Source organism: Marmota marmota, unplaced genomic scaffold (genome assembly GCF_001458135.2).
Source record: "Marmota marmota marmota unplaced genomic scaffold, marMar, whole genome shotgun sequence".
Taxonomy (NCBI): domain Eukaryota; kingdom Metazoa; phylum Chordata; class Mammalia; order Rodentia; family Sciuridae; genus Marmota; species Marmota marmota.
In genome coordinates, this window is record NW_026000026.1 from 84325870 (window position 1) to 84349899 (window position 24030).

Below are 24030 nucleotides of genomic sequence, written 5' to 3' on the forward strand. Positions count from 1 at the left end.
CACATTTAATATTTCACCTTGAAACCCTTAAAAGCATATATCATTTTGCAGATGTATAAACAAGACCAGAAAGGTCTAACCTCTACCTTTAGGCTGAAGATGCAGATCTGAGACTCCTTTAGAGGCTAAGAAAGATCCGTCTTTCTTTGCAACATATTTGATTCTTTCCATCTTCTTATAGACCCTCCCCTGTTCTGTCTGTTTAACATAAGCCTTTTATGTTGAATATAAAGACTTATGTTTAACATAAGTCTTTGGCAAGCACAGGGGAAGTGCCAAATTAAAATGAAATTAAAATATTTAAATTAAAATGAACACATTTTGAAAATACTAAAATTTGATCCTACTATTGATTATCTTTCATAGGAGAGGCAGTAAAAGTCAACTTAGAGATGAGTTGAAATTCTGGTTTTCCCTAAAATGTAAAAATATATATACATAAAGCAGTCTGTCAAGTCTATTTTTCTATCTTGACCTTTCTCTCTCTCCTCCCTTGGACTGCTCCTTTTAGCAACAGAAAGGTAAGAATTTTCTTTACATCACATCACATCCCATGACCTCCCTTTCTTCTCTATGGTATGATCCAGGGCGGACTTTCTAAGCTGGGGTTCTTGATATATATTATAGGTTCAACAATAACAGATTTCCACTTTCACAGGTCAAAGATGATCAGATATTAGAAGTTTTAAGAGATCTAACCTATGAGATTATGGTTTTGAGAGTCTAAGAAAATTCTCTTTTCTCCTCAAAGCCTGTTTTTCAAAACTGTCACCTGTGGAGCCTAAAACATCTCAATTTGAATGTTAAAGTCACCCAGCTATTCTTTGTGCTGCACAGCTTCTATTCTCCTTAACCTGAGAAATAAGCCTCAGCCTCAAGGTCTAGGCTTAATGACAAAAGGAAATTTGGGGTAGGGTGTGTGTGTGTGGGGGGGTAAAAAATAAAACTAAATGAAAAAGACTGGAAATTGTAGTGGAGGACATTTGAAAACTATTTTTTTTAAAATCACTAAAAAAATTCAAATCACAAACCAAAGTAATAGTTTTCCTTGAGGATAGCACTACCATGACTATATTTTATCAGAAAGAAGTGATGTTAATTTTTTTCACTTCTGATCTAATTTATTTAAGTTTTTATTCTGTTTTGGAAAAGTGAAAGGGAAGACAAGAATGACTTGTAATGTCATATTAAGCATAATAGTCCTTCAAGCTGTTGGGGCTCAGAACACACTACCTCAAAGGCAACTGACTATGGGAGGTCAGGACATGCCCCCCCAAACACACTTTGGCCTATTTCGGGCTGGTTTTTCAGAGAGACTGCAAACACAGGAGTAGCCCTTCTTTTGTTCTTTGGTTAAACTGACATCTATAAAGGCAAGCACACTAGTAAAAGCATCAGGAAGAGTGCTGCTCAGAGACAACCTTTATTCCCTGAGAAGTCTGTAAAACAAGACAACTTTTATTCACTGTACACTGCTCCACCTCCTCCTTCCCCTCCCACAACTCCCCTTTTCACCTCCCAGAAGCCAGAGCCTCTATTCCTTTCTGTGGCTCCAGAGGCTAGGTAAACTTCTGTCATCTGACCTGCAAGTCTCACATTTTGTGAGGTTCTGTAATTTGTAAAATAGCTTTTGCCTACCAATTGGTCTTAAATCCATCTAATTTCTAACCAGCTAAAGAACCTAGAAGGATAGAGGGAAGTCATTTTATTTTCTCCTTTACATACTTCTGTAAAAATTTAGATTAAAAAAATTTCATGTGATGTTATTTAATTTAGTCCTGAGGAAAAACCTGCAGACCTTTAAGTTCTTAAGGCAGAAACTGATTTGCCTCAAATCAAAGAGCTGTTAATTTACACACCCAGAGGCAATAACCAGGTTTAAACTATGAATGTATTTTCCGTCTTTCTTAAAAATAATCATCTGTTCTGAGAAAGAATCATAGAATTGGGAGTCCCAGGGTTGAACAAACTGTGAAATGGGAATCATCAGTGTGTGTACAAGGTAGGTAGCAGATGAGGTGGCTTCTATACAGGTGAGCAGAAGGACTACATCCAACTACTCTGAATTGCAGTTGTGTTTTAGAAAGCACCAGCCCTGAGTAGACAATAATCTACATTCCTTCACCAACACTCTGCCTGTTTATTATAACCTGATTACACCAGTTGCAGTTTACACATCATTCCTCTTCTGCCAATAAGGCAGAGTGTTCTGGGATACTGAATCAAATAGCTGGATTATCAGTTCTAGGAATTCAACTGACTATGAAGTACTAAGACTTCTTAATGAATTTCTTTGTACCCTTTTAGAGATGAGTCCCCAGCAGGCTAAAGATTTTTTTTTACCCAAAATTTTAAATTGATGCATTATAATTGTATAGGATTTTTTTAATAACTTAATTTTTTAAATAAATTTTAAATCTTTTGTGGGTCAAATTGCTTTGACTAGATTTAGTTGCTGGTAATATACTTAATGAAAACATAAACCCTCTTGAAGTAAAATTGATCTGAAATTTTTGTATTTACTTGTAATAACTAAACCACTTCAAAGTAAAAATTTGAAATAAATGCCAGACTTTAGCATCTATCTATATTAGTTTTTCTTTCAAGAAAAAATAATTAAAATATTTGTTGTGTCTAAAAATATTGTAATTGATCCTGATACTAACCTATAATGGCTAAAATGTTATAATATGCTAAAGAAATCTTCAATGTAAATTGCTTGAGATAAATTTATAGCCTAAATCTGAGGTTTTAAGTTAGGAGAAGGAGTTCAATTTCTTCTAAAAGAGGAACATTTGAAAATAAATTGCCCTTATATAAATGAATTTTTCATTTATTGTGTTACTTTATTTATTTTTTAAAGGCTACTACTGTAATGACTGGTTTGATCTGAAGTTCTTTGGAATAAAGGTTGATAAGACAAAGATAAATCTGGAGACATAGACTAAGATTAAAAAAAGAATCAATGAAAAGAGGGCTGAAGAGACTGGCAGACACTTTCTGCCAGTAATGAAAGGCTTGGGTTACATGGATTACTTTTAACTCCTTTTTCTCTTGTATCCTTGGTCAATGATAATTTTTTCTTTCTTATTTCTTCACACAGCTTAGCCATGTAAATCCACCACAGGGAGGTGACACAATAATATAGATGAACACAATTGATACAATGATAATGATGATTAATGAATAGCTTGATGTTCTTCATACACATAGCTCGTGCAAGATTTCTGCTGGTAGTTTTGAAGGTGACAGATGAATCCACGAGATTTTCTGTTTTATCTATCAATAATTCCAATCTTTCTCCATGCTGAGCTACTAGATCTATGTTTCTGACCATGATTCCTTTCAGTTCATCCACTGGGCTTGAGTCTCCATCACTTTGTCTAGGCCCTTATTCTCAGAATGATGCTTCAATTGTGCGGCCAAGACACTTGAGAACTCACTATTCATGGCATATGGAAGTGCTGCTGTCTGTGCCCTTGAGCCATAAGTTGCCTGAAACCTCTTCTTTACCTCATTCAAAAAATTGAAGGCTTGGGAACGTTCAAAGCCATCATCAGTGATACAAAGACATAGAATCCTCTCTTGGCAGATGTAATGAAACAAATAATTACCATGTGAGTATATTAGTTTGTTATTTTCAGAAGGTATCTTAGCCAGAATCTGCTCTATCACCTCCAGGAAGTTTCCTCCACACCAAGCATGTTTGGCAAGTATAGTGGTTCCCCTGGCAACAACAGCAAAAAGAATGGCCATGGTGTCAATCTTGTAAAGGCAAGGGAGTTCGAGACCAAGAGGATCGGGCTGGCTCTGGGTTGCTGTTTGCTGGTACACCCTATTGTGTTACTTTAAAAGCATTAAAATGAATGTTAGCTTGTGGGTTCCTTGCACTTTGTTCATTGTCATGATTATCTTGTGTCAAGTCAGACATTTCCAGATTCAAAAGATGTGGCACATTAAGAAGAAAAGCAATGGAGGATGCAGGCCTATACTAGCATGTATGCTTAGCGTGGCAAGGCTCTGAATTCATTGTCCTGCACCAAAAAAAGCAATAATATAACTTCTCAGCAGAAAAAAAGAGATGTGATTTTTTTAAAAATCAACTTCAGTGAGATAGCAATTCACACCCACAAAAAGTAATAAAACACAAAAAGCAAAACCCTGGAAAATACTAAGTGTTGGTAACAATGTGGAGGAATTGGAACCCTTGTGCACTGCTAGTGGAGATGAAAATTACATCTTTCTGTGGAAAACAGTGTAGTGCTTCCTCAAAAAATTAAACATAGAATTATCAGATGACCCAGAAATTCCTTTTCTAGATATATACCCTAAATTATTGAAACAGACTTGAACAGATATTTGTGGACTGATATTCCTAGCACCACTATGACAATAGCCAAAGATAGAAATAATCATCTGTTAAAGTAGCCCATTAATGAATGAGAGGCTAAACAAAATGTGATAATATTTACAATGGAAAGTTATTCAGCTTTAAAAATTATAATGCTGACATGCACTACAAATGGATGAACCTCTACAACACTAGGCAAACTGAAATAGACACAAAAGGACAAATGTATGATTCTCTTTATAGAATGGTCAAATTCACAGAGATAGAAAGTACAATAGTGGTTACTTACAGGTGGAGAGAGAGAAAGGAGCTAGTGTTTAACAGGTAGAAGAGAATTTGGGTTTCAATAGGGGAAAAGCAGTGATGATGGCTTCACACCCTTATACTTATTGCCTCTGAATTGACCCTTGAAAATGTGTAACATGGTAAATTATGCATATTTTACCACAACAAGAAAGTTTTTAGAATGTGTGACTTTTGCACATGTACATCTAGCATCCTCTTAACAAAATAATAGCTCCTTACCTGTACTTAGATTTACCCTTTGGAATTGTCTTTCTTTCCCTATTGGCAGGACTTACTTCTCTAAATCTCAATTTCTCTTCTGTCACATAAAGAAGTGGAATTGGGTAATTCTTGGCTTTTCTTGACCTGTTATTATCACCTTGGATGATTAAATGGAAAATATGAGGCCATTATTCTATTAAAAATTACTTTTTCTGCATTCCAATTGTCTTATGAAAGGAACATGAACTATGAGTTTACTTTTCCTTGTCAGTTGCACCTTTTGATAGTCATAAAAATGCTATTTTGGTAAAGTTTATTAAGATCTTGGCAAATGTCTTAAATGTAAAATATTTTGAGAAAAAAAGCAATTTTTATCATTTAAATTGTGAACCTGACATGATAGCGTAGTATCTGCATTAGCATTACCAATCAATGATAGAAAAACAAAAATACTTTCTTAAAAAAATCAAAAACTTCCTTACGACTTTTAAATTAAAATTTATTATTACATGATATAAATACCCAAGATAAAGTATTGTACAATATTTAGTATTTTTCCAAGTACTATTATATATCTCCCTATTATATGAAATTGAAGCCTGCAAGAAGCAACTTTGTAGGTTAATAAGACTAATATTTATTTATTTACTTATTTACTTATGTCATGATACTGGGGATCAAATCCCGTGTCTGTGCAGGCTAAGCAGATGTTCCACCACTGAGCTCCACCCCCAAGCTCCATCCCCATCCTCAAGGGTGATAGAAGTAGAAATTAGTTTCCATGTTATTTTGTTTTGTAATGGGGGATTGAATCCAGGGCCTTCCATCACTGAGTTATATCCCAGCCTTTTAAAACTGTTTTTTATTTTGAGACAGGGTCTCTCTAATTTGCTGAAGCTGGCCTCAAACTTGTGACCCTCCTTTCTCAGCCTCTTGAATTGCTGGGATTACAGGTGCGCACCATTGTGCACAGCAGTTTCCATGTTCTTGAGAGGCTGAATCCTTTGTCTCCTAGGATTGCTTTATTCTAAGAAAGGGTACTAGTTAGAATGGACTAGGTTAGTCTATAGAAACAAACATGGAAACTTTAGTGGCTTAAAACTGAATAACTTGTTTTTAACTCATGCAAAATCTCCTGCATGTGCAACAGTCCTCTGGACAGCTCGTTTTTAGCAGAGACTGGGAAGCTAGAATGTTTGCATCTTGTGGAAGCAAGCACCTCAACATGAGAGTTCCAATTTGCCCAGGGAAAGAGAGAACTGGTTTGCATTGGAGGCCTTTCATTTCCTCAGCCTGGGGCATGACATGTTACTGAAGCTTATAATTCATTGGCCAGAGAAAATTGTATGACCCTAGAGAGCTGCCCAGAGGCTGGGAAAGCTGTGTGCCATGTATATTCAGTGAGCATTTAGTGCTTGCCAAAATGAGCTTTAGTCTGAGCAGTTCCAAGTGGTCTGAACTGACCATATTCTTAAAGATAAGGCCATGGGATATATTAAGGTTCCAGAAAAGGTACTGCATTATTTTTCTATTGCTGCTCTAATTAGTTACTATAAATAGAAGCTTAAAGAACAAGCTCATTATATTACAGTTATCTACCATATATACATATAACACACGTTATATATACAAATATATGCAAACATATAATATAAATATATGTCATATGAATATATAAATATGTAATATAAATATATAATTTGTATATATGCACACACACGTGTGTGTGTGTTTGTGTGTGTGTGGTGTGCTGAGGACTTATCCTAGGTTCTCAAGCATGCTAGGCATGTGCTTTACTATTGAGCTACGTCCCCATACTCTTTTTTAAAATAATTTTATTTTGAGATAGCATCTTGCTAAATTACCCAGGCTAGCTTTAAATTTGTGATCCTCTTGTCCCTTCTGAGTAGCTAGTACAGGCATGCACCACTGCACCTGGCTTATTTTACAGCTCAGTAAATCAGAAGTCTAACTTGGATCTCCCTGGGTTAAAATCAAGGTTCTGGCAAGGCTGTGCTCATTTTGGAAGCTTACATCCCTGGCTTGTGGCCTCCCGCTCAAACTTCAGAGCCAGTAACATTGCATCTCTATGACCCTTGTTCATAATCACATCTCCCTCAGACCACAGCTAAGAAAGGTTCTCTGCTTTTTAAGGACTCATGTGATTACATTGGGCCTCCCTGGATAATCCATTACAATCTCCCTATCTCAAGATTCTTAACCTTAGTCACATCTGCAAAGTCCCTTTGGCCATGTAAGTAACATTTGCAGATTTCAAGGTTTATGATGAGGAAAACTTGGTTTGGGGCTAGGAGAACAGTGTCCATAACAACTACTTTTTGTCATGATGAAATTTACTCTCTTTAAAATTTAAGGTTAATAACTGCCAGCCCCAGAACAATACAGCAGGCAGCAATCCTGGTGGACAACTTTTTTTCAATTAGACTTTATAGTCGCACAAGTTATTGATTGCTTGGCTGAAGAGGAGTCTAACATGAGCTACATCACTGGACTTTCACTGCCAACTTAGATGTATATCTCATGAATGCATACAGATGGGAGTTATGTGAAAGCTGGGGGTGATGTTCAAGCAAGGAATGTTTTTGAAAGTAAATTGAAAAGCACTTGATAAACTTTCTGAGTTAGGGCAGGAAGTTTTCTCTTTTTCAACAAGCATGTTGTGAATGTCAAAACCCAGTCCAAGAATGGAAAAAAAAAACAAAACACTAAACTGTTTTACAGCTTCCGGCTGTTACGTTCTCTCTAAATTATTTGGTTATTATTGTTAAAAGAAAGATTTGCATTCCTCAACAATTACTCTCTCTACGTATACAACTTATTCATCATATTTGGGATCTCCACACACTGAATTTAAAAGATCTTATTAAAATAGCAGCATCCAAAACATAGTATTTTGATTATAAAAGGGTGTGCATTTATAAATATGTTTATATGGAGAAAGTGCTAATATGCAAAAACCAACATATTTGTGGGACAATAAGATTAAGGGCAATTTTTTTCTTGTTTAAAATTTTGTTTAATATTGTTTATGAAATACTTGTTAAATACATATTTGGTAAAGATAAGAATAATCAGTTTATATGTAAGAATGTTTATCAAAATATGTTTTGATGATGCAAATATACATTTTTTTCTCTGACCTCTGTTTCCAGAAGGTCAGAATCAACATAGTCCTGAAAAACTGAAGAAACTCTGCCTCTTAGATTCCTTCATGGCTACAGATGAGGTGACATAGAGATATTTTGTATTGATCCGCTTGTTCCAGTCAGACAAAGATAAGGCTCTGGGAATCAGTCCTGCACATCTTGCTGACAGCTCTTTGGTGTACTTAGAAAGGCCATAAAATTTCCCAACTTCCATGAAACTAAAAATAGCTGTTTGCCACATTAGAGTTACTGCATTTCTAACTTAAGTTTTGTTCTAAGCTAAGGTAATTAATTAGAAGAAGTTTCCAGAAATGTTTGTCAGCAAGTCTAATTTTTCAGAGACCTCTGGTCCGCCCTCACAGTGTCCTGAAGGTTTTCAACAAGGGTTGACAATGCACATTTCTGCACAGCATGAGCCAGTGAAGGGGTTTTGTGAGGACCTTGGTCAACTCTGCTGAGCAGACCTTGTCTCAAGGAGGCTGCCACGGCAACTCTGGTCTTTTGTCACCACACATGAGAACAGCCCTGCCTGGCCAGATCTTTTGAGTTGTCAAAGAAACCAAAAATCAGAATTGCTAATTTTTTTTCATAAACTTTGATGAACTCATTTCATTGAAACAATAGTCCAAAAACCTTAACAGGATAGAATCAAACATTGAAATGTCCCAACTGTCTGAAACATTGGTTTTTATACTCCATTTAAACACAGGAATCCATTGGAAACTTGTGAATTCTTGGGGTCCACCTGAGATATTTCAATTCAGCTCCCTCATCCAAGGTGATTTTCATGATGGTCTTAAGATTATGCTTTGAAAAATACTGTCTTAAAAGATAGTGAATGAACCCTTGGACATAAATTTTCTGATTTTCACTAATTTCCAGTATTCATCTGGTAAAGGAGTAAAATGTCAGCTCTGGCTACCAGGCTTAAACTATTCCAGACTATTCTCTGTGGCATAGCACCTGGCCTCCAGCATCTTAAGCAAGAGTCATGTAGGCAGGGGCTCAAGGAAGAGTGGTTGGAGAAGACTGGAACTGGGCAGTTGGCTTGACAATGTTTACAAATCAGACAATTAGAAAATGATACAAAATCATATGTCATCAAGGGCCAAAATAGGAAGCTCAGATGATCTGGACTATGGTTGGTCAGAAAGGGACCAAGTCAAATAGAACTGGAATGGTTGCAATTGCTTCAGGGTGTTGAAGTTTGAGACGAACCATCAAAAATGTGTTGGAATGGGAAGAGACAGATGAATGGTGAGAAGGCCCAACTCAGCTGGAGCATGAAGGAAGCTTCTCAGATGCCGGGCTCTTCCCCTTGGCCTTCTCTGCCGCCAGTGCAGAAACAGCCTCCATCTCTTCTCTCACTCCTTCAGGAATTATTTAATCTTGGTTTTATTTTTAATTTAATTGTGTTTGCTTTTCACATCTAAATTAGTGACTCTCATTTTCTCTATTTTCAGGCTTATTTATATTTGTTTATTTTTGAAATCAGTCAAATTTAGAACAAACTTGAAAATAGTTTTGCAAGGAGCCCATCACCTCAAATGTACTTGTTTCATCATCAAAATTTTTACAAATCATTAATAAAAATATGAGTGAGAGAGGAGAGAGAAATTTTCTAATAATCTCCTAAGCCTTCCTTCTTTGGCTACCACCTATCCCAAATAGCTCTTTTGATGATAATTTCTCCCTCTCTCCCTTCCTTTCTCCATTCTTTTTCTTTTTTTTTTAGACAGAGCCTTAGTGTGTTTCCAAGGCTAACCTAGAACTTGTGACCCTCCTGCCTCAGCCTCTCAGGTAGCAAGGATGATGATTATTCTTTAGGAATGACATTACTTATACCTACCAATGTCATGATTCAACAAAACAGTTTCAAGAAATATTTCAGTGAAGCATGGAACGAATTTTATTACAGGAGCTCCAAGAAAACAAAGAATTTGTCCTTTTTGCTTATCATAAATAGGTGCTCAAATTTATTACATGGAATGAAGTTGATTATAATTTGTCATGTCCTACTGTTTGGCTTAATTTATATTTCTGCTTAAAAATTGACTCATGTAGACTTTAACTTTTTTTAACCAAATTGTGTGTGTGTTTTTTTTTTTTTTGAGGGGGGGGGAGTTTTAATAGGAACTCGGCAGTGTTTTTTTCACAATAGTTTTTTTTTTTTCTTTTCAGAAGAGGGACTATTTAGTAATAAATGAGGCACAGAAAAATATCAACTTTTATATAAAACCTCTTTAATAAAGATGATTTTTAAGAAAACCTAATTATGACTGGGGTTATGGCTCAATGGTAGAGCACTTGCCTAGCATGTGTGAAGCACTGGGTTTGATCTTCATAACCACATAAAAATAAATAAAATAAAGGTATTGTGTCTATCTACAACTAAAAAAAAATTAAAAAAAGAGAACCTAATACAAGACTTTGCTATATCCCCCTTATTTGTTAGCTAAGCCTATAGGGCACCAACCCATTCTGTCATGGAAAACATGATTGAGAAACTGTGACACTGTCTCTTAATTATAGGTGCATTTGTGATAGGGCTTTACAATGCTTAATGTACTTTCCTAGTTCGACTTTGTGAATACAACATCATTTGCACTAGTCCGTTCTAAGCATTCATCTGCCCAAGGAGAAAAGGAATTTATTACAAAGAAAACACAGACAAGCTATACTCAGCTTTTGACCTTCAAAATTGGGTTATGTAGCAAACCATGTGTGGCAGATGGTATATTCCAAACTTGGTCACAGCAACATGTCCCATCCCACATGTTCTTCCAAAACATGAACTTGCCACACCCAATCACAAGATGAAATCTACTCCTTTCCCCTTGAATCTGCACTGGCCTTACTTAATGCTCTTGTGACTAATAGAATAAACACATTTCCATTTCACATATATATCTATAGGAGGAATTAAAATTCTCAGCCCTACTTTATAGGTGTAGCATTGCTAAGAGGAGACACCTGTAGGAACACTTGTGGTGCTGGGAGTTTCCATATATTTTCCAATAAAATCTTATATTCCAATCTGAGAGCAATGTAGAAATTGAGGCACAGCCAAAATACTAAGATTAATGGGACTGGGATTCAGATCCTAGTTTTTCTGATTCTTTTCTGTACCTTTTCCCTTGAGAACTAAATATTCACAGTAATTGTTAGAATGACTTTGATAAATGATGGTTAAATCTGCACGTGATGCTTAACTCCTGTGAATGTGGATAAGTTTAGAAGCTGGTTGGGCAGTTTTCTCTGGGGCTCTGAAGCCACTACTTAAGCATCCATGGGATAATAAATTGCCAGTAACCACAGAGGGAACCTGAGGTCCCACACAGAATTCAGACCCTGTGTCTCTCTTTATGCCCATTATCATTCTTAAGAAACACCCACACATTCAGGGTATTGGGAAAATATTAAAAAATAAATGTATAGATTGTTTTGAGGAAAAAACTATATATATTTATGCACACACACACACACACACACACACACTACAAATTGTGAGTCTGGTCCTTCAAGATCAAGCCTGGCTCTTTAAAATGAGTTTCTGGAAACCCATATGTGAGCTCTGAATCAGAAGATTCTCTGCTGGGCAATTGGGTTTGGATGGGCAGCTGTTTTTTTCATTGGGTCATTTTTATTTTATGATGCTCAGGATAACTTTTTACATTTATGGCTGGCAGTTGTAAGGTAGTGTTTATGTTCTTTAAGTTCAGGAGCAGGCCCTCTGGCCTGTTGACATTGTGGCTTTATAACTAAGTCAGTCTCCTGGTGTCCTAGAGACTATCCCAGCATTTCCTCTCCTGCAAACATTGCTTGCACTGTCTGTGCTGCTGGGAACTTGGTCTGCAGCCTTGGAGCAGGGCTTTTGTTTCTCTCTGGAGAAAGTGCCTTCACCTTTCCACCACTTTTCTTGAATGTGTTTCTTTCTTTAGGAAAATATTTATTTATGAAAGTATAAATTGATTGAACCCAGGAGCGCTTAATCACTGAGCCACATCCCTAGCCCTTTTTATTTTTTATTATGAGACAAGGTCTTGGTAAGTTACTTAGCACTTCGATAAATAGCTAAAGCTGGTCTCGAACTTCAATCCTCCTGCACTCAGCCTTCCGAGTTGCTGGGATTACAGGCATGTACCACTACACCCACCTGGCATATGTCTGTTTAGAATGGTTCCTTTGGTGGTCCTCTTTGGTGACACATGTTGGGCAAAACAGAGAAATAAAGTCATAATTCCTAATTTTTACTGCAAGGGTTAAAATTAGGAGCATTCTAAAACATTTGAAACTAAATTTCCAACTGTGTGTGACTCCCTCAGTGTTCATAAAACTTTTTCTTCTGAACAGCTAGATGGTTCCAAGAAACTCACTCTCTAGCTGTTATAACTGCTTTGACATCCAGAAAAGGCTTCACAAACAAGGTAAAACTGCGGCCAGGGACCCCCATTCACCGAGACATCTGTCCTCAGTAGCTATGGCCCATGCTCCTCAAAGTCACAAGGGCTATTTGGGAAAATATAAGTCCATCCTAAGTACAGAATTATTACAGATTTCTCTTGGAACCATTTTATTTAGAATGACCTCTTTCTGCTCATCCTGCCTAGACTCATCACTTTGGACAACCTAAGATTGGACTCCTGGGGTTTGACTGGGTTCCAGCACTGCTGCTTCTCTATCTCAGTACTTCTTGGAGTCAGGCAACTTCTTGTAGCTGTGCTTTGTTCCTGTCTAGCTCCTTCCTTTCTACCTCTCCCTTCCTCCCCTCTCTTCTCCAACCTGCAAAACAGGACCACTTGCTGCTGATCAAAGTGGGTAAGATTTCAGCCCCTACTTTTCTTTAATGACTGTACCTCTAAACAAGATTTCTTTCATATAGGGAACTCTGAAACAAGTAACTAAACCAGCCTTTCTACTCTATTATCTAATATTTGGACTACATTAGGGTCTCTTTTAGGCCATTAAAGTATACTCTAGCATGTTTTTAAGATATCCAGTTCCTCCATTTCTGTGTTAATCATATAGTTGAATTGAACTCTTCCAAGCCTTTACTATTCTACTTCCCAGGACTGTAAGTCTCTCATTTAATACCAGGGAGAAACATTTATTGGATAGGACCTTTTCCATTAATTACTTCTGTAGCAATCAGCTCATATTCTAGTATTATTAAAGTTACTTTTGAAGTAAAATGTATTAGAAGTTGAAAGGTTCTTAAATCTTTTCACAATTTCAATTTTTTTTTCCAAAAGTAGAATATTCATTCTAATACAAACTTTTGAAATAAAAGAAAGAAATGAGGAAACTCTCCAAAGGTTAATTTCTAAGAGGAAAAATGAAAATACTATATATGCCCCTTTTCTAACACTATTATTCCATACTTTCATATGCCTATTTTCATTGAATAATATTAAAAACCCTCCCAGGCCTTCCCTCTTTTTATGATAGCCAGCTTAGATATGCCAACTTTTACATCAAGAATTGCTTTGTTATGAGAACTTTCACCAGCTAGCTTTAACTTTTGCATTCAAAAGTATACTACTGGGTCCAACGTGGTGGTTTGAGGAGACTTCTTTTTCTTCTAATATGGCATTACTTTCTCAGAGTTTCAATATGGATTAATTGTGAACGGAGATTATATCCTTTTTTGGCAACCTCTTTCCTATAAGAAATCTTTTTTTTTTCTTTTTAAAAAAACAGAATACACAATTTTTCTCTTTAAACTAGCTTTAAGTAGAATAAACTTGAATAGATTCTGATGTACTAGAGCACATGAGATCTAGTTCAACTAGATAGAGTCAAATATGGCCAAATGTGAGGCGTCTACTATGTAACAGCATTTAAGGTTATAGTAAAAGTCTGTTTTAAAAGCATGAAAGAGAAAGTATAAAACTTTTAAGAACATAAGTTTTAGGGGAGAAACTCAAAAAAACAAGTTGACCTGAAGTTTCAAGCTAAAGTTATAAAAATTTCTGGTAGACTTGGTTTGTAAGGGAAATAGTTTTCAATTTGAAGAAAAAACTTTTAGAGAAATGTGTGATGTCAATGGAGTAAGTAAGAGCTTCCTAGTCACCATGGTGAAAATATTCTGATCGGGCAATTACATCTAGGACTAATTCCTTGAACTGTACCAGCCATTATACATTTTATTATGTCTCTTTTGGGGTTTTACTTAATAAATCAAAAGCACAAAACACAGAAAACAAAGGAAAAGAGTCAGGGACTATAAGTAGGAAACTTGTGTTCTCTGAATGAAGGGAAACAGAGTACCAGGATTCGGGTCTAGAACTTGAAAACTGATAAAAAAAAAAAAAAGTGACCTTGTTCTCTAATGATTAAGTGTTAAGAGTCATCCTCATGAAAAATGCAGATTCCTTGGCTGGGGTTGTGGCTCAGTGGTAGCGCACTTGCCTAGAATGCATGAGGCACTGGGTACAAATAAATAAAATGAAGGTATTGTATCCATCTACAACTAAAAAAGATTTTTTTTAAAAAAGCAGATACCTGCTGGGCATGGTGGCAAAGGCCTGTAATCCCAGGGATTTGGGAGGCTAAGGTGGGGGATTGTAAATTTGAGGTCAACCTTGGGCAATTTAGTGAGACTCTGTCACAGAATAAAATAAAAAAGGGCTGGTGATGTAGCTCAATGCAAGGCCCCATTATGAGGGCTGAGTGGCAAGGGGAGGAGGGTTTTTTAAAAATTATGTAATACAGGGTTCGGGATATAGTAGCTCAATGGTAGAGTGCTTGCCTATACCATACTTGTAGCCCTGGGTTCTCAGCTCTGCAAAAAAAGAAAAAGAAAAAACATCCTATGACCAATCAGTGCTTCTTCAAGAGTATGTCAAGTTAAGTAGCCTCTAATAATCTAACATTTTGCTTGAAGTGGCACTTTTGTTGTTGTTTATTTCTGTTACCAGGATTGAATACAGGGGCACTTTACCACTGAGCTAAATCCACATTCCTTTTTCACTTTTTATTTTGAGACAGGGTCTCACTAAATTGCCAAGGCTAGCCTTGAGCTTACAATCCTCCTGCCTCATCCTTCCAAGTCACTGGGATTACAGATATAAGCCACTCACTACCCCCAGCGGTGGCACTACTTTTTATCCATGTATTTAGTTTCTTATACATCTTGCTCTAGATTATATTTTTGTGCTTACTCATTTCAGGAAGTAAATAACCAATGAATATTCATTAAGGACTTTCTAAAATGGGAAGGCATGATTCAGAGATATCAGAGTTCTAGAGCTAGCCTTAGTCTTGTGATATCTGGATTTTCTTTCTTCTGTAAAATGTGGTCTTGGACCTGTTCTGGAGCTGTTCAGGTAAAGTCAGTGAACAGCTCTGGCCTGCACACCATCAGGACTGATGGGAGATGGGGCAACCATGGAGAAAACTCATTTCATTTAAGGGGGTCACTGTTCAGCTGTAACCAAAGGTTGCCAGGCAAGAATCTGAGCCTAGGATTGACAGATTGTCCAATTTTGCAAGGGAAACTGGGAATTCTTCTTGCAATGTGAAATTTCTTGATTGTTAAGCATTTGAAATTATTGTAAAATACCTAAAACTTTGTAGAACAGGGTGATACTTGATTTATTTTTTTCAGTAATGGGGATTGAATCCAGAGGCTCTCTGCCACTGAGTTACATCTTCAGTTCTTTTTGTTTTTTATTTTGAGAAAATCTTTCACTAAATTGTCCAGACTGGTCTTGTGATCCTCTTACCTCAGCCTCCCAAGCAGCTGGAATTATAGGCATGTACCACAATACCCTGCTGGATTAATACATTCAAGAGCACTTAAAACATTTTGGCTGGATGAATTTAACCCACAGACTAATTTTTGGCCTTGTAAAGATCCTTCTATGTCTAAAATCTTATATACCTCTTAACCTTTCTCAGCCATTCAGATCCATGACCACACTGGCAACTCTAGTTGAATGAAGAGAAATAGAGTACCAGTACTAACTAGTAGTTACTACTACTCTTGGGTAGTAACCAGGAGATTCTGGTTATCACTGATAGACTTAGTTTTCAAAGGGACCATCCTAAGAAGATATTCAGTGGAGCAGATGCCTGGTTGTAGAAACTTAAATTATCCATACTTATTTAATATGTCATGGCCAATGACTATGCTTATATGAGTGAATTAGAATTAGACAGGTCTAAAAGTTTTGAGCAATAAGATTGCCTCTGATTCATAAAATGTATCTTGTTAGTGGTAAGGCCTGTATTTCCATGTCATGCGCACACACAATGGAGGTATCTAATTAGGACAAACAAATATTTCAGCTTTGCTTCTCTTTTATAAACCACAACTGCTTAAATAATCCTTACATCTGTGCTATTATTCATTTGATCTTTGAAGGTTTGGATTTTTTTAGTCTTAAATGTTTGACAAGTCTAATGCAGTCATGCTGAATTTAAAAAGATAATCCATGGTATAATTTATAAAATCTAATTTCACATACACATATGCAACATTGACACCCTATTCTTCACACATATTTAAGTTTGAAAGATTCAGTTCAGAAAGATTGCTTCAGCTGTATTTAGAAGTGTTTTCTCCAAGTGATTAGATTTCTGCCCCTTATATTGAACGATCCTTTGCTATGTCAATGTTCTGGAAAAATTAGTATACTTCCTTTGACATTTTATACAATACTGACTCATTTGATATTTCCAGGTTATTAAAGGTCTAAGTATTTATAGAAGAGTATAATAACCCTCACCCCCCCCCCTTTTTGGAAGTGATTCACTAGCTGGGGATTTCTAAAGATACATTGAGAACAACCTTGGATCGAAGTGTGTGTCCTTGTTCTGTCACTGACCCCAGGACTTTGGACAATCAGACTTAGCATTGGTTGATTTTCTATGTGCCAGATATTTTGTATACATTATTCCTAATCTCTCAACCGGCCCACAAAGTAGCTATTTTGATCCCTATATTACAGTTGAGGAAATTGAGGCTCAGAGATTGGGTGATTGAGTGGGATCCGAAGCTAATTCTGTACAGTCGCATAGTCCATATTCTGTTCATTACTTCCTGGTGCTTCCCAATGCAGCAGAGTGGAGAGAGGGTTTTCTGGGCCCCAGTTTTCTCATCTGTAAAACATGGGAGTGGGACAAGGTGATCATGAAGTTCTATTTAACTTCTAACATTCTCTACTGGTACAGTATGTCTTTCTGCTACAAAGAATGTGACTCATTCTTAGGAGAAACCCTCTTTGGATGTTTTCAGATACCTCTGATCCTGGCTGATATTTTCAAACAGGATGTTGACAGATATACTTAATATTAATCTTGTCTCCTGTGGTATTTGGATTTCTGCCAATTCTTTGTTACTTGAAACAATGGGCAGCATTATTTTCTCTGTTCTTTGATTTTCACATAACCTACTGTGCTGTTTCTCTTCGTAACCTTGAGTTTTGAGTTTATGTTTAACCAGACTCTTACTTTTTAAAAATACATGAAAATTTTATTTGCACATTTGACCAACTATATTATATATTTTGAGTACTTCATGTTCTTAATTATCTATTTTCTCTTTAGAACCTCATGTAAAATGATGCCACGTGTACATAAAATTGGACGACAAGATCATGATGTCAGAGGACCACTGTCAGTTGCCAATGGAGCTTTTAGAGCTAGTGAAGATAATATTCAAAATTCTCTTTATATCATCTATATATCTAAAATTCATACAATACTTGCAAGCACTTTTATTTTTTGGGCTGGGGATTGAATCCACTGCCTTCTGCATGCTGTGGATTCAGCTGTACTGCTGAGCTATACCCTTCAGCCTTACAAGTACTTCTGACTATAATGGGAATTCATTCTAAGTCCACATAGATTGTTTTAAGGCATTTAGATATCTCGTCTACATCTGAACTAATGTCAGCATTTTAGATACTAAATTAATTTTTATATAAATTTTGCAATGATCTCATCTGTATTTTTCTGTCCTGCTAGATCCATTCAAGAATTCATCTTTCTGATATAATAAGAATTACCTGGTAACAAAACAACAAACAACAGCCTTGTAGTTATCACAGGGTTGTCTATTTAGAGACAATATATTTCTATGATGTTCATATCTAATTTGGGGTCTTTCTCTTGCTGCTCCAAAAATGTAATGCCATCATATAATTGTGCAACTTAATTTTTATATAAAGAACTTGAACTTAAAATCTTTAATAATTGCTGTGATCAACATTCTTTATAGCCTCTTGGCTTGTTCAGCCTTAGTGATTTGCACATCTTTAATTCCTACTCCTGATAAGAATGCTCTGTTGAAAACCCAACATTTGTTGATAGTCTTCTTTATGCAAGGCAATATAGTTCTGGATACTGTGGGAGGATACAAATATGCTAAAGATGTAATTCATACCCTGAAAGAGTTTATGGTTCAATATGGACAAAGTGGAAAAAGACAATGAGTGGTAAGATAAATTCAAAGATGATAAATGACATTACAAGAGCATATGTAAGAGCTTCAGGGGATCTGAACAGCTGGCATTTCACCTGGACTTGAATATCAGGGAAATTTTAAACAGGGACACAGGGAATTTGGGGAGAATATTCTAGACAAAAGGAACTAAGCAAAGTTTGACATGACTTGGTCCATTCTTTTTGAATTTTCCTCTGTATCTAGCCTCTTCCAATACCTATATCTTAATGTGTTTAGCTCATATTCATCATTTAAGAATTATTTAAGAGTTGGGTGCAATGACTCATGCCTGTAAACTGATCACTCAGGAGACTGAGGCAGGAGGATCAAAAATCTGAGGCTAGCATCAACAACTTAGCAAGACCTTGTCTCAAAAGAAGAAAATTTTTTAAAAAATGAACAAGGGTTGGGGATGGATGTAGCTCAGTAGTAGAGCACTTATCTAGCATGGTAGGGGTTCAATCCCCAGTATTGAAGAAAAAAAAGTTATTTAGGGGCGACATCTTTCAGAAATCCTCCTCCATTCAGTATGTAATGACATCTAATCCAGTTTGAGATTGTTGATTGGAATTGTTACTTTTTTTTTTTACAAGTTAGAAGCTTAAGAATCATCCTGGTTACTTTCATCTCTGTATCCCCACATCTAATACATGACTAAATCTTTCAATATTTTCTGAAATAAAGATGAAATCCATTTAGGAAAGCAAAATATGGTTTGGGAGTAGAAAATTGTTCAGTCATAAAAATGAAATCCTAACACACACTACAACCTGAAAGGACCTTGAGCAAAAGAAGCCAGAAACAAAAAATAAAGATTATATAATTCCACTTATATGAAATACATAGACTAGAAACATTCATAGAGAGAAAGCAGAATAATGACTACTTGAGCTGGGAGGAAGAGGAAATAATTGCTTAATGGGCATGATGTTTTTGTTGGGGATGATGAAAAGTTCTGTCTACCCATAGAAGTAATGGTTACACAACATTGTGAAATGTATTTAATGCCACTGAATTGGATGCCTACAAATGGTTAGAATGATAAATATTATGTATATTTTACTACATTAAAAGATGTTCTAATTTTTTTTAAAAAAATTAAATCCTGTAATTCAATTTTTTTCCCAAGTCCAAACCACTGGACTAATGAAATACTCACATTTGATCTAGTCTCCAACTATCTTTACATCTACATCTTTCCCCTTTATTTATTTTGCTTCAGGGATATTATATTTCTGAGTGTTACTGTTATGCACCAAACTATTACCCTAAATAGTTTTATACTTGATATTTCCTTGAGGATACTCTTCCTTGCCTCACATGCAACTCCTTAAAATACATGTTTCACCTGAAATATCGTCTCCATCTTAAAGAGGGTTTTGCAGACCTAAATCATCAATGTGTTCTCCACTTCTATTCCAGCTTATTATTTTGTTTCATTGAATTATATTTATTTTATTCACTACACTTATTCCAATCTGTAATTTTCTTCTTCTCCTTCTTCTTCTTCCTCTTCCTCCTCCTCTTGTCCTTCTCCTCCTCTGTCTCCTCATTCTTTACCAATTTATTTATCTTGAATAACACACTGGATGATGATGTCATTGCTTGAAATGAGACCAGGTAGGGGAAGACTAACTTTGAAACCAGGATGGGGTAAAAGGTTAGAAAAACAAGAGGAAATATAAGTCAACCTACAAATATATGAACCTAGAAGTCAGGAGTGGAAAGAGATACTAGAAATACAAATGCAGGAATTAGCTATCAGAATTAATCAGATAATCCAGGGAAAATCTGGAAATGCAGAAGATAAGGATTCTGGACTAGGTAGTTCCTAATAATCTTTTGAAATTCTATTGAGTAGGCTCAGTGAGTAAGACAGAGAAAGAGTAGAAAATAGGGAAGAAGACATTTGACATAGGCCAGGAGTAGAGATATGTCAAAAAGAAAGGGCTGTATGATTCTATGAATCAAGTAAGATGAGCACAGAAAGTTTACATTGGGTTTGACATCATGAAGATTGTTGGGACCCTAGATTAAAGCACTTTTAGTTGAATATTGTCATCTCAAGAGGGTGGAAAAATTAGACTGTGGTAGATTAAATGAAGGAGATAAATGAGAAATCAGTCTATTTCAATCCAGTATAGAAGAATCAGTAATATTTCAAACCAGTCCCTGGATTTGATAATCTTCTTAAACTTGAGGGCCAGTAACTGTGCTAGTGATCCTGTGGATATCACTGGCAATCTGAAAGTACAATCTGTTCCCTGGTAAATCTGCTACTTGAATGGCTTTAAATTTTCTGATTTCATAAGTAAATTCACTTCATCACCTCATAATTAATAAACACATTAGGCAAGAGTACATTAGAAAGAATCCCATTAAGTTTTATTCAATATCCACCTAATATTTCATGACCATCAAGCATTGGTCATTGTGCTAGGCTGAGGGTAACAAAGAAAGATAAGACATTACCTCTGTTTGTCTTCAAGAAATCTACAGTCTTCTGGTAAAGACAGACAAGGAAAGAGAATAGATGTGACTGTGGTGTGTACAAGTTTATGGACACACGATTCAGGAGAAGGCCAGGAAAAGGGTGAAAAGGTGCTGGTGGTGATGGAGGTAATCACAAAATGCTTCCTTGAAGATGGCCCTGAAGGCAAAGGGGTAGGAGTTGGAGTTAGAGGTAAAGGATGAAGGGATCTAAGAAAGAAGAATACCTGACATGGAGCCTTCAGGCACCAAGCAGAGGGGCACTTTGGGGAAAATTCCTATTGCATATGACAGGAGCAACTAACATCACATTTCAATTTTTACTCATTTCATGTGGATTTCATTTCTTTTGTTTTTTTTCCCAAGCTTTCTTGAATTTCAATCAAGATTGTTTTTCTATTGCTCAATCCTCAATAAGCACTAAATACTATTTATGCAATGGATGCATGTAATAAATCTGAGAATGATACAAATAAAATTTCACCAGGACAGGAATATGAATGTGAAATTGCTCATTTAAAAAAAAGGCCAGGGTATTTACTTATACCTTAGATTAAATCAGACAAAAGGAAGGCTGATGTCACTGAAGCAATAAATGTTTAGTAGGTCTATCAATTTTCTTCAGTAATGTTTCCAAAGAACTTAAGCCATTTTATATGATGTAAATAAGAGTGTTCATCAACATGTGCTCAAAGGGAAGGAAAGAAAGAAAACCTCAAATGAGGGGCTGGACTGGGGCTCAGTGGTAGTGCACTTGCCTGGCATGTGTGAGGGACTGGGTTTGATTCTCCACACCACATATAAATAAATAAAAATAAAAGTCCATCAACAAATAAATTAAGGAAAAAACCCTCAAACAAATTTCCATTTCCTAGAGATTTTATTCTAAAATGAATTTTCACTTTTTTCCTTTTTGGTGGTGGTTCTGGAGGTGGTGTATAGGGTCTTACACTTAGGTACATCCCCAGTCTCTTATATTGTCTTGAAATAGGGTCTTGCCTAGGCTAGTTTCAAACTTGGGATTCTCCTGCTTCATTCTCGGGAGCAGCTGGGATTACAGGAGTGCCACACTGTAAATTCTTGTATGTGGTGCTGAGGATCGAACCCGGGCTGCACGCATGCCAGGCGAGTGCGCTACCGCTTGAGCCACATCCCCAGCCCAAAATTCTTGCATCTTAATATTGCCTTATTGACAAACAAATTAAGGTACTTTATTTTGTTTGCCAACGTTTTCACAAACATTTCTTTATTTAGAACCCACAAGATCTGCTAAGTAAATTACTTCCCTTTGGCTTTAGATCAAAGCAACCTCCAAAGAAATGCATCAGATTCAATTATTGACTCTTAGGACTCATGTGGAAAAGTTATGGCTATTAAAAAGAAAAGATTATTCACTTGTATTAGAAAATTTTGTTTATAGCATAAAAATAGAAGGTCTGGTACTGATATTTTCTCCTCTGATTCAATTAATAAAAGATAAGTACTGACTTTCACGTTCAGAGCAGTCAGCTCCACATTTCCCTCAATGCCTTTGACCTTCTCCTAGATTTGTGGAGTTGATTACCTTCTACTAACCTTTGCTTCTAAGAACCCAAGACACTTAGAAGCTAATATCCACAAATGAGATCATTTAAATAAACTCAGCATTTCCATTCTCTTGTGCAATCCTATTTGAACTACAAGCACAGTGATAACATACCTAGACTTCTGGAACATGGTTATCATTTCAAATATTTTTGAGCACGAGTGTAAATTTATATGTCAAAAGTTAGCATCAGCTAGTGTCTTGACTTAGTTTTAATGTATGATAACTAAAGATACATGATATATTAAAGCTTAGAAATGAAAAACATATTTTAAAATTTTAATTATTTTTGAGATGGGATCTCATTATGTTGCCTGGGATAGCCTCAAACTTCTTATCTGAAGGGATCCTTCCTAAGTAGCTAGGACTACAGTTCCATGTCACTCTGTCTGGCTGAAAAATATATATATATATATATTTTAAAAGAGTTCTCATTTAAAAGCTACAGTTAATCTTTTAAAAATAGTAAATACAAATTGTGTATGAACTAATCAACATTAAATATAATTTAAAATTAATAGTGTCTGGTAGTGGCATGCCCTACACAAATAAAATAAAAGCATATTGAAAATTAACTACATTTTTATAGAAGTTTACTTAACGACCTGGGATAAGGCCAGAGGTTTTGGCATTCATCCAGATTCAGAAAGACCTATTTGCCCTGAAGAGCCATCAAAGTTATTTCTCTGGTCAGTTGGGAAAAAGGGACGGAAGTAGGTATTTGTCACAGAGGTCAATGTACTGTCTGGACTTAAATTAAGGGTGACACTTTTACTTGACGTCTGAATCCTATTATAGACAGTTCATGTGATTAAGAAAAAATGCCACCATATTCCTTTATGTATTTAGGAAATTTTCTAAGAGTTAAGGTAATATAGGGATTCTCCTGAACTAAGTTAAAAAGTTTTACCCTATTAACCTGTCTTATAAGAACTTGTTCTGTTTTTAAGGACTCCAGAATTCTTGTTTGCTTCCATTTGAGAGTATATATGCATGTCTTGCATCCTCTCTTCTTGGCCTCAGAAATTTACCTTCTGACTTATAACTGATTATTTTATAATAGTACAAGTTCAGTTTGTGGCTGGGGACCCATCCCTTCTTTGTTTACTAGGTTCTGTTTATAATTCTGTAGATGATGAAGAGGGAGGTCTCCTTCCTCATTTACCAGGAATGGCCACAGGAAACAGTGGTTCTGGAACCTGTCTGACCACATGGAGAAGATGCTCCAATAGTGTGCCCAGAAGGTGATGACTGCAGTGTGGACATCTCAGCCCCTGATTCTGAGATCAATGATATCAATGAAAGCTTCCTTCACTCGAGTGGAAACAGTTTCAGTCTTGCAGGCCCCATTTATCCTGTTAGCAGGAAGTAACACACTTCTCTGGGATCCAGCTGCACAGTAAGCAACTAAGGAACTCTGCTGCTTGTCCTACCTTTCTTCTCCTTTTCCTTCCTTTCCTTGTGGTGTGGGGAATGAAAC

At 36.2% G+C, this 24030-nt stretch overlaps 1 pseudogene; it reads right to left on the minus strand.

Moving 5' to 3' along the window:
- Nucleotides 1-2970: 2970 nt before the first annotated feature.
- On the minus strand, nt 2971-3828 carry LOC107142953 (annotated as a pseudogene).
- Nucleotides 3829-24030: the final 20202 nt, after the last annotated feature.